Consider the following 9,027-nt stretch of genomic DNA (forward strand, 5'->3'; position numbering starts at 1 on the left):
TGGAAAAATGTTTCTAGCACTGCCTTTTCCCCTTCCTTCCTCCCTCCCTTCCTTCCTTCTTTCCTCCCTCCCTCCCTTCTTTCGTTCCTTCCTTCCTACCTCCTCCCTCCCTCCCTCCCTTCCTTCTTCCTTTCCTTCTGACCCAAAAGGAATACAACATTATACAAAATTTAAAGTTGCAGATATAACACATATAGTGAAATCTCCCCAGATTCCATCCCACTTCCCCCCATCCCTAAATAATCATTGTTAACATTTTGGCACATGTGCCTCCGTTTTTTCCCTGCATTTGCTAACATTATTTTTGTTACTATTGATTTTTCCAGAATGGGATCATAGTTTATGTGTCACTCAGTGACTTTCTTTGCAACAAGTCAAATCCCTAGCATTATGATATTATGGATGTACCCACGACTTTGCTGATGGATTTTTACTGATATTCCACAGTTTTAAACAATGCTCTCGTGTACGTCCTTGTATACATATCCTTTTGCTTATGACATTGCTTTCTGACAGGGCAGACCCCATTTTTAAGAGCTGCAGAGGAGAAGCTTTAGTTCAGCAGTTTTTTATTGATAAAACAGTTCATCAGCGGAGCAGTTTCAAGGCAGATTAGATAAAACTATACTTGGGAACAGAAGGACTCACACCACACCCAAATTCAAAGGGATTTCTCAAGAGGCAGAGAGCCCTCCTCTCTCAGCAGCTATCACACCTACCAGGTTTATCTTTGGAAGTTGAGCCAGTTGCCTTCCATACCTGAGTTCCCTCTGCAATACATAGATCTGGAGGGCATTAGTGTATCACATGTATGTAAAATGCATGAAGCATGGGCGTTCACATTTGTGAATTAGAATGATGACAGGTAGGGAGATTCAAGAAGTTTAATATTCAAGATTTTCAGCTGAGAGGGGTGTATTTGAAAAGTCCTTGTATAACTGGGGGAAGGGAGAGTGGCTTTGTTTGATAGCTACATACTGTCTGCAGCCCAACTCCAGTGTGTTGGTGCAGAACTCTGAGCCTGCCACCTTTTCTGAGAGCCTCTGTAATTCCTTCCACTCTGGCTGGGAAGGGTGTCTTTAACACATCTCCTCTGAGTGGAGGCTTTGCTCTGACCATCTTCAGTGGCCTCCAAGCTTGTCAGGCTCTAATATGAGCAAGAGCCACAACTTCCTATCTGGTAGGGGACCAAACTTACTGTGAGTGCCTGTGGCGACATGGCCACTCACTCAAACCGTTTCTGAACGTGTTTGGTTTTTGGCCGGAGTCAGGAGATTTCCTCTTTCTTTTGGTCAATGAGGATTTAAAAATAAAAAAACATCCAATTTGAACCTCTCCTCCAGTACCCTCCGACTCCTCATTCTACAGATGAGGAAACTAAGGCCAGAGTGTAAAGTGACTGGCCCAAGGCCTTGTGAGTTACAGAGCTTCTTAATTCCTCCAGATTACTGCCTGTCTTTTAATTAGCATGAACAGCTTGTTGTCATCAGGGAACCATCAGCATTAGCAGAACTTGTCTGTTAAAGAGTCTTTGTCTTGAATGCTCCAGAGAGATTTATCAGAATAGAAGCAACAGTTGTGCTTGCTTTGTCAGCACATATACTAAAAATTAGAACAATACAGAGAAGATTAAGCACGGTCCCTGTGCAAAAATGACACGTAAAGTAGAAATAAGTTATAGTAATAATAAATTATCATACAATAAACGAATAAGGATAACATGCCAGATGCTGTTCTAAATCTTCTAGATCCTATGACTGTTACTTTTTCCCCTCTTTCTTGCTTTGCCTTCTCTTGATTTTTCTTTCTCTAATTTGACTTCTCTGTAATTGGTTGGAAAGTGTGTGTGCCTGTGTTTATTATTTATAAACTAGCTGGCTTAGCATGCTGATTTAACAAAAAGTCTGAAGTTAATATCTTTACCTTACTCCTAAATAATGAAGGATGATTTTAATTCACATATAAGCCTAGTATTTTAATTCTGGTCTATCCCCTCCCCACAAAATTAAGAGTATGTTGTGACATGTTTTTCCATAGTCAATGTTTGCTGAGATATGCCCTCATATTTACCAAAATGTTTTTGTTCAATGTTTTTTTCTTACATCTCAGGCTTTTCATTTTTTTTTATTCTGTGAAAGTACATCTTTTATGATTTCATTTAGTGATTGTTTTTGGGTGATGCATGTTCTCCAGTTATTGAAGGGGAGAAGTTTTATTGGTTTTGTTTGCCTGGAAACAATATTCTTTATGTAATTATTTTCTTGAAATATAGCTTCATTGAATGTGGAATTCCAAGGTCGACAGCTATTTTCTCTTAACATAATGAAGAAATTCTTACACTGTATTCTCTTCCTTAGTTGCTCTTATAAAGTGAACTGTCAGTCTAATTGCCCTTTTTTATAGGTGGTTTTCTTTTCTCTTTGACTGCTTTAAGATCTCTCTCTTTCTCTTTCTCTCTGTCTCTCTGTCTTTCATTTGTATTCTGCTGTTTCACTATGATGTGTCTAGGAGAGAATTTCTTCTTACATATGATGCTTGAGATTCACTGAATTTTCTGGATCCAAGAAACACTGGCTCTTTTGCATTCTCATCATTATCTCCTTCTGGAACTCGGCTGGACTCTCACACCTTGGCCTTAGTCTTTTTATAACATGTCCGTTTTTAAATCTCACTCTACTACGTGTAGATAATTTCTTTAGATCCAGTTCTCTAATTCTTTCTTCAGCTATGCTTGGTTTCTTTTTAATGCATTGAGGTATTTTTGTACAACTTTACTGAGCCATAATCAACATACAATAAACAGCACATATTCAAAGTGTACACTTTGGTAAATTCTGACATGTGCATAAACTCATAAAACCTTCACCACAACCAATATAATGAACAAATCCTTTACCCCTCAAAGTTTACTCATGTCTTTTTAAATTTTTTTAAAGATTTTCAGGGTGCCTGGATGGCTCAGTCGGTTAAGAGTCCGACTCTTGGTTTCAGCTCAGGTCATGATCCCATTGTTTCATGAGTTTGAGCCCCACATCAAGCTCTGCGCTGGCAGTACTGAGGCTGCTTGAGATTCTCTGTCCCTTTCTCTCTGCCCTTTCCCCACTTGTGATATCTCTGTCTCTCTCAAATAAATAAATTTTTAAAATTTTTTTTAAAAAGTCAATTCAATTTTTTAAAGATTTTCTTTTTTAAGTAATCTCTACACCCAATGTGGGACTCAAACTTGTAACTCTGAGATCAAGTGTCACACACTCCACCGACTGAACCAGCCAGGCATCTCTCCTAATGTCTTTTTGTACTGTTTTCTCCAGTCCTTCCCTACCACTACCCTTTATCAATCAACCATTAGTTCACTTTCTATCATTATAGATTAATTTGAATTTTTTGGAATTTTATACATATGGAATTATATAGTATGGCTCCTTTTTGGTTTTTTTTTTTTTTTTTGGTCTGATTTCCTTCACTCAATAAAATTATTATGAAGTTTATCCATGAACATTGTTAAATCTATATATAGTTCATTTATTTTTATTGCTGAATAGTACTCCGTTGTATGGATATGCCATAGTTTTTATCTTGTCACTTACCATTGGACATGTCCAGTTCTTAGCCATTGCAAATAAAGTTGCCACAAACAATCATGTACGTCTTGTTAGGGACATGTGCTTTCATTTTTCTTAGGTAAATATTTAGTAATGGAATAGCTGAATTATATGGTAGGCATATGTTTAGCCTTTTTTTTTTTTAAGACACTGCCAAAGAGCTTTCTGAAGCGGTTGCGTCATTTTACATTTTCATCAGCGGTGAATGAGAGTTCCAGTTGTCTACATCCCGGCCAGTGTGGTATTATGAGGTTTCTTTCTATTAGATATGTAGTTATATCACGTTATGGTTTTAATCAGCATTTCTCTAATGACTAATGACATTGAACATCTTTTCCTGTGCTTATTTGCTATCTGTATATCTTCTTTAGTGAAATGTCTGTTTAAATGTTTTGCCTATTTTTAAATTGGGTTGTCCCTTTCTTACTGAATTATAATAATTCTCTACATATTCTAGATACAAGAATTTTGTCAGATATATGTATATCTTGCAAATATCTTTTTGACAGTCTATAGCTTGCCTTTGCATTTTTTAAATTGTGTTCCTTGAAGAGCTAAAGCTTTTAATTTTGATGAAATCTAATTTATTGATGTTTTCTATTAGAGTCATGATTTTTATGTCATATTTTAAAAAATATTTGACAAATTCAAATAGGATTGTCATATATATATTATATATATTATATATATGTATATACATATAATTTTAGAGTGTGTGTGAGCAGAGAGTGGGGGGGGAGAGAGAGAGAGAGAGAGAGAGAGAGAGAGAGAGAGAGAGAATCTTAAGCGGGCTCCATGCTTAATGCAGAGCCCAACACGGGCTTGACCCTGGTATCATGACCTGAGCCAAAATCAAGAGTTGGATGCTCAACCGACTGAGCCACCCAGGTAACCCCTATCTTATATAATTTTATGTAGAAATTTCATAGTTTTAAATCTATGTTTTAGTCAATGTTATATTATTTTTTATATGATGGGATGCAGAATCATCCCATATGGCTACTCAATTTTTCCAATACCTTTTGTTGAAAAAATTATTCTCCTCTCCTCTACCTCTCCCCCATTGAATTACTCTGGTACCTTTGTTGAAAATCAATTAACCTTATATGCCTGAGTCTCTTTCTTGACTCTGTTATATTATGTTGATTAATTTGCCTAACTTTACACCAATACCAGAGTGTCCTAATTGTTGCAGTTTTTTTTTCTAATTGTTGTTTTTTACTAAGTTTTGAAATCCAATAGTATAAGTACTGAAGCTTTATTTTTATTTTTGTTTGTCTTATTTTCAAAGTTGTTTTAATTATTCTAGGTCCTTTTCATTTCTATATAGATTTCAGAATCCTTTGGTCAATTTATCAAAAAAAAGTCTGTTGGGATTTTGACTGGGATAGTATTAAAACTTTAAATCAATTTGGGGAGGATTAGTATTTTAATAATCTCTAGTATTCTGATCCATGAACATGATATATTTCTCTCTCCATCTTTTTAGGCCTTCTTTAATCTCTTTCACCAATGTCCTGTAGTCATCATGGTATAGTTATTATATTTTTTTGTCAAATTTTTTCCTATTTCTTATTTTTATGCTGTTGTAAGTGGTATTGTTCTTGTAATTTTAATTTCTAACTCTTTATTGCTTGTATAGTTGATCCTTAAACAATCACAGATTTGAACCATGTAGGTCCACTTATACATGGATTTTTTTACAGTACAGTACAGTACTGTATTTTTTTCTCCCCTAACAATTTCCTTTCTCTGGCTTACTTTATTGTAAGGATCCAGTACATAATACATATAACATATAAAATATATGTTTATCAACTGTTTATGTTATTGGTAAGGCTTCTAGTCAACAATAGGCTATTAGTAGTTAAGTTGTGGGATAGTCAAAAGTTACATGCAGATTTTTGACTGCATGGGGGTCAGTGCCCCCCCCCCATATTATCAAGGGTCAACTGTATATAGAAATACAACTGAGTTTTGCACTATGATCATGTATCCTGAAAATGTGCTCAACTCACATGTAAGTTCTAGTAAGTTCTTTTTGTAGGTCCATGGGATTATCTACAAAGATAATCATGATGTCAACAAATAGTTTTTTTTTTCCTCTTTACTAATCCATTTACCTTTAATTTGTTTTTCTTGACTTGCATACTGGCTAGAAATTCCACTACAATGTTGAATAGAAGTGGTAAGACCAAGCATGTTTGCTTTGTACTTGATCTCAGGGGGAAAGAATTCGGTTTTTCATTATTAAGTATGTTAGCTGTAGATTTTTTATAGATGTCCTTTATTAGGTTGAGGAAGTTCTCTTCTATAACCAGTTTGCTAAAACTTTTTAGCAGAAATAGATGTTGAATTTTGTCAAATGCTTTTTCTGCACCTATTGAAATAAACATACAGTTTTTCTTTTTTTTTTTTTTCAACGTTTTTATTTATTTTTGGGACAGAGAGAGACAGAGCATGAACGGGGGAGGGGCAGAGAGAGAGGGAGACACAGAATCGGAAACAGGCTCCAGGCTCTGAGCCATCAGCCATCAGCCCAGAGCCTGACGCGGGGCTCGAACTCACGGACCGCGAGATCGTGACCTGGCTGAAGTCGGACGCTTAACCGACTGCACCACCCAGGCGCCCCAACATACAGTTTTTCTATTTTTTAGCCCATCAATATGGTGAAAAAAATTTTTCAGTTTATTTATTTATTTTAGAGAGCGAGAGCAAGCAGGGCAGGGGCAGAGAGAGAGAGAGGGAATCTTAAACAGGCTCCCCACTGCTAGCATGGAGCTGATGTGGGCCTTGAACTCACGAAATGGTTTAACATTTTAAAGTTAACTAATGTAATTCACCATATCAAGGTGCCTGGGTAGCTCCGTGGGTTATGCGTCTGACTCTTGATTTCTGCTCAAGTCGTGATCTCATGGCTCCTGAGTTCAAGCCCTGCATCAGGCTCTATGCTGACAGTTCATAGTCTGCTTAGGATTCTTTCTCTCTATGCCTCTGTCTCTCTCTCAAAATAAATAAATAAACATTAAAAAAATAAAATGTTAAACCAAGCTTGTATTCTTGGAATAAAACTCTCCTGGTTATGATATATTATCCTTTTTATGTATTGTTGGATTTGATTGGCTAAAACTGTTAGAATTCTTACATCTATGTTCATGAGGAATATTGGTCAGTGGTTTCCTTCTAATGTTTTCTTTGGTTTGAGTATCAAAATAACGCAAGCTTCATAGAATGTTATGAGAAGTATTCACTTGTCTGGAAGAGTTTTTATAAAATTTGTATTATTTCTTCCATAAATGTTGGGTAAAATTTATCAGTGACACCAGTAACAAGTAGTGTTTTCTTTTGGAAAGACTTAAGTTCAATTTCAAGTAGAAATAGAGCTAATTCAAATCACCTATTTCTTGAGTGAGCTTTGGTAGTTTGTGTCTTTCAAGGAATTTGTCCACTTCTAAGTTTTTTAATTTGTTGGCATGAATTATTCATAATTTATTCATATCTATAGAATCTGTAATGATACCACCTCTCTCATTCTTGATTTGGCAACTTGTGTCTTCTTTTATTCCTGCTTAGTGTGGCTAGAAGTTTATTTTTTCTGTTTTCTATTTCATTAGTTTCTGCTCTTGTCTTCATTATGACCTTTATTCTGCTTACTTCAGGTATAATTTGTATCTTTTCTAGTTGTTTAAGGTGGAAACTGCTGTTATTGACTTAAAATTTTTCTTCTTTTCTAATATAGGTATTCAGTGCTATAGATTTCCTACTAAGCACTGCTTTATTGAATTCCAGATATTTTAATATGTTGTATTTTCATTATCAGTTCAAAATACTTTCTAACTCCCCTTTTAATTTCTCTGACTTGTATATTAGTTTCTAAATATTTGGATATTTCGAGATATCTTTCTGTTATTATTATTATTTTTTTTTTTTGATGGGGAAAGAGAGAGAGGCAGAAGGAGAGAGAGACAGAGAGAAAATCTTGAACAGACTCCATGCTCAGCATGAGCCTGATGTGGGGCTCAGTCTCACGACTATAAGATCATGACCTGAGCCGAAATCAAGAGTTGAACACTTAACCAACTGAGCCACCCAAGTGTCCCTCTGTTATTGAGTTATTTAATTTCATTATGATTGGAAATAAACTTTGTATAATTTGAATCACTTTAAATATATTAGTACTACTTCTATGTCTCATATGGCAAATAATTTTTTTACTTAAAAAATATATATGTTGTGTGTACTTCAAAAAAATGCTTATTCTTCTGTTGTTGGATGTAATGTTCTATATTTGTCAATTGGAACAAGTTTTTTGATAGTGTTGCTTATGTCTAGTCTACCAATTATTGAGAGAGTAGTGTTGACTCTGACTGTAATTGTGGATTTATCTATTTTTTCCTTGCAGTTTTGCTTCATGTATTTTGAAGCATTATTTTTAGTTGCATAATATTTATGATTGTGGCCTTTTCTTGAGAAACTATCTCCTTTATCTGTAAGAAACATCACTCTTTATCTCTGATAATATTTTTGCTTTGAAATCTGTGTTGTCTGATATTAAAATAGGCACTCCAGCTTTCTTTTAATTAGTGTTATCATGGTATATCTCCTTTCATTCTTTTACTTTTAACCTGTTTGGTTCTATATTTAAAATAGATTGTGTGTGTATGTGTGTGTGTGTGTGTGTGTGTGTGTGTGCACAGCATATAATTAGATCTTGTTTTTTCTATCCACTCAGATAATGTCTGACTTTTAATTGGGATTTTTTTTTTTTTAAGAAAGTAGACTATCTATACAGGAAAGTTCCTTTCTAATGTAAAACTGAGTTTAGAGAAAAGCTGGTCAGTGCTGGCAGGGCAGCTCCATATGATGAAGTTCTGGGGTGTTGGTGGGGCTCGTGGATTCCGGAGCCAATGACCAAGAAGGAATTCTTGAAGATGTGCAAAAAGGTGATTTTATTAAAGCATGGGGACAGGACCCATGGGCAGGAAGAGCTGCTGGGATTTTTTTTTTTTAATTGGGATCTTTGGAACTGTGCTGCCCAATACAGTAGCCACTAGCCACATATCCCTATTTAAATTAACTAAAATTAATTAAAATTTAAAAATCAATTCTTCAGGCACACTAGCCAAATTTCAAGTGCCCAATAGCCACATGTGGCTAGGAGCTTCAGTATTGAACAATACTAGTTTAAATCATTCATCTTTACATATAATGGAATTACTGATATGGTTAGGTTTGAGTCTAACATCTTGCTATTTATTTTCTATTTCTCTCATTTGTCCTTTATTCCCTTTTTATTTCTGGAAGCTCTATTTGCTTTCAAATATGCTTGGTCATTCTTTATTGTCATTTTTCTCTGCTCATAATTTCAAATATTCATTTAATTTCTTTAAATATATTAAACATAGATTTAGGAAATCTATTTTGT

The 9,027-nt window shown here is 35.1% G+C and overlaps 1 non-coding gene across 1 annotated transcript; it reads left to right on the forward strand.

Annotated features, from left to right (window-relative positions):
- Positions 1-1,578: 1,578 nt before the first annotated feature.
- On the forward strand, positions 1,579-1,687 carry LOC121027878 (U6 spliceosomal RNA). The gene has a single exon (XR_005788964.1). It is a non-coding gene; the product is annotated as a U6 spliceosomal RNA (small nuclear RNA).
- The last annotated feature ends 7,340 nt before the right edge of the window (positions 1,688-9,027 follow it).

This window comes from Herpailurus yagouaroundi, unplaced genomic scaffold, assembly GCF_014898765.1.
Source record: "Herpailurus yagouaroundi ecotype Mexico unplaced genomic scaffold, PumYag 77, whole genome shotgun sequence".
Lineage (NCBI taxonomy): Eukaryota > Metazoa > Chordata > Mammalia > Carnivora > Felidae > Herpailurus > Herpailurus yagouaroundi.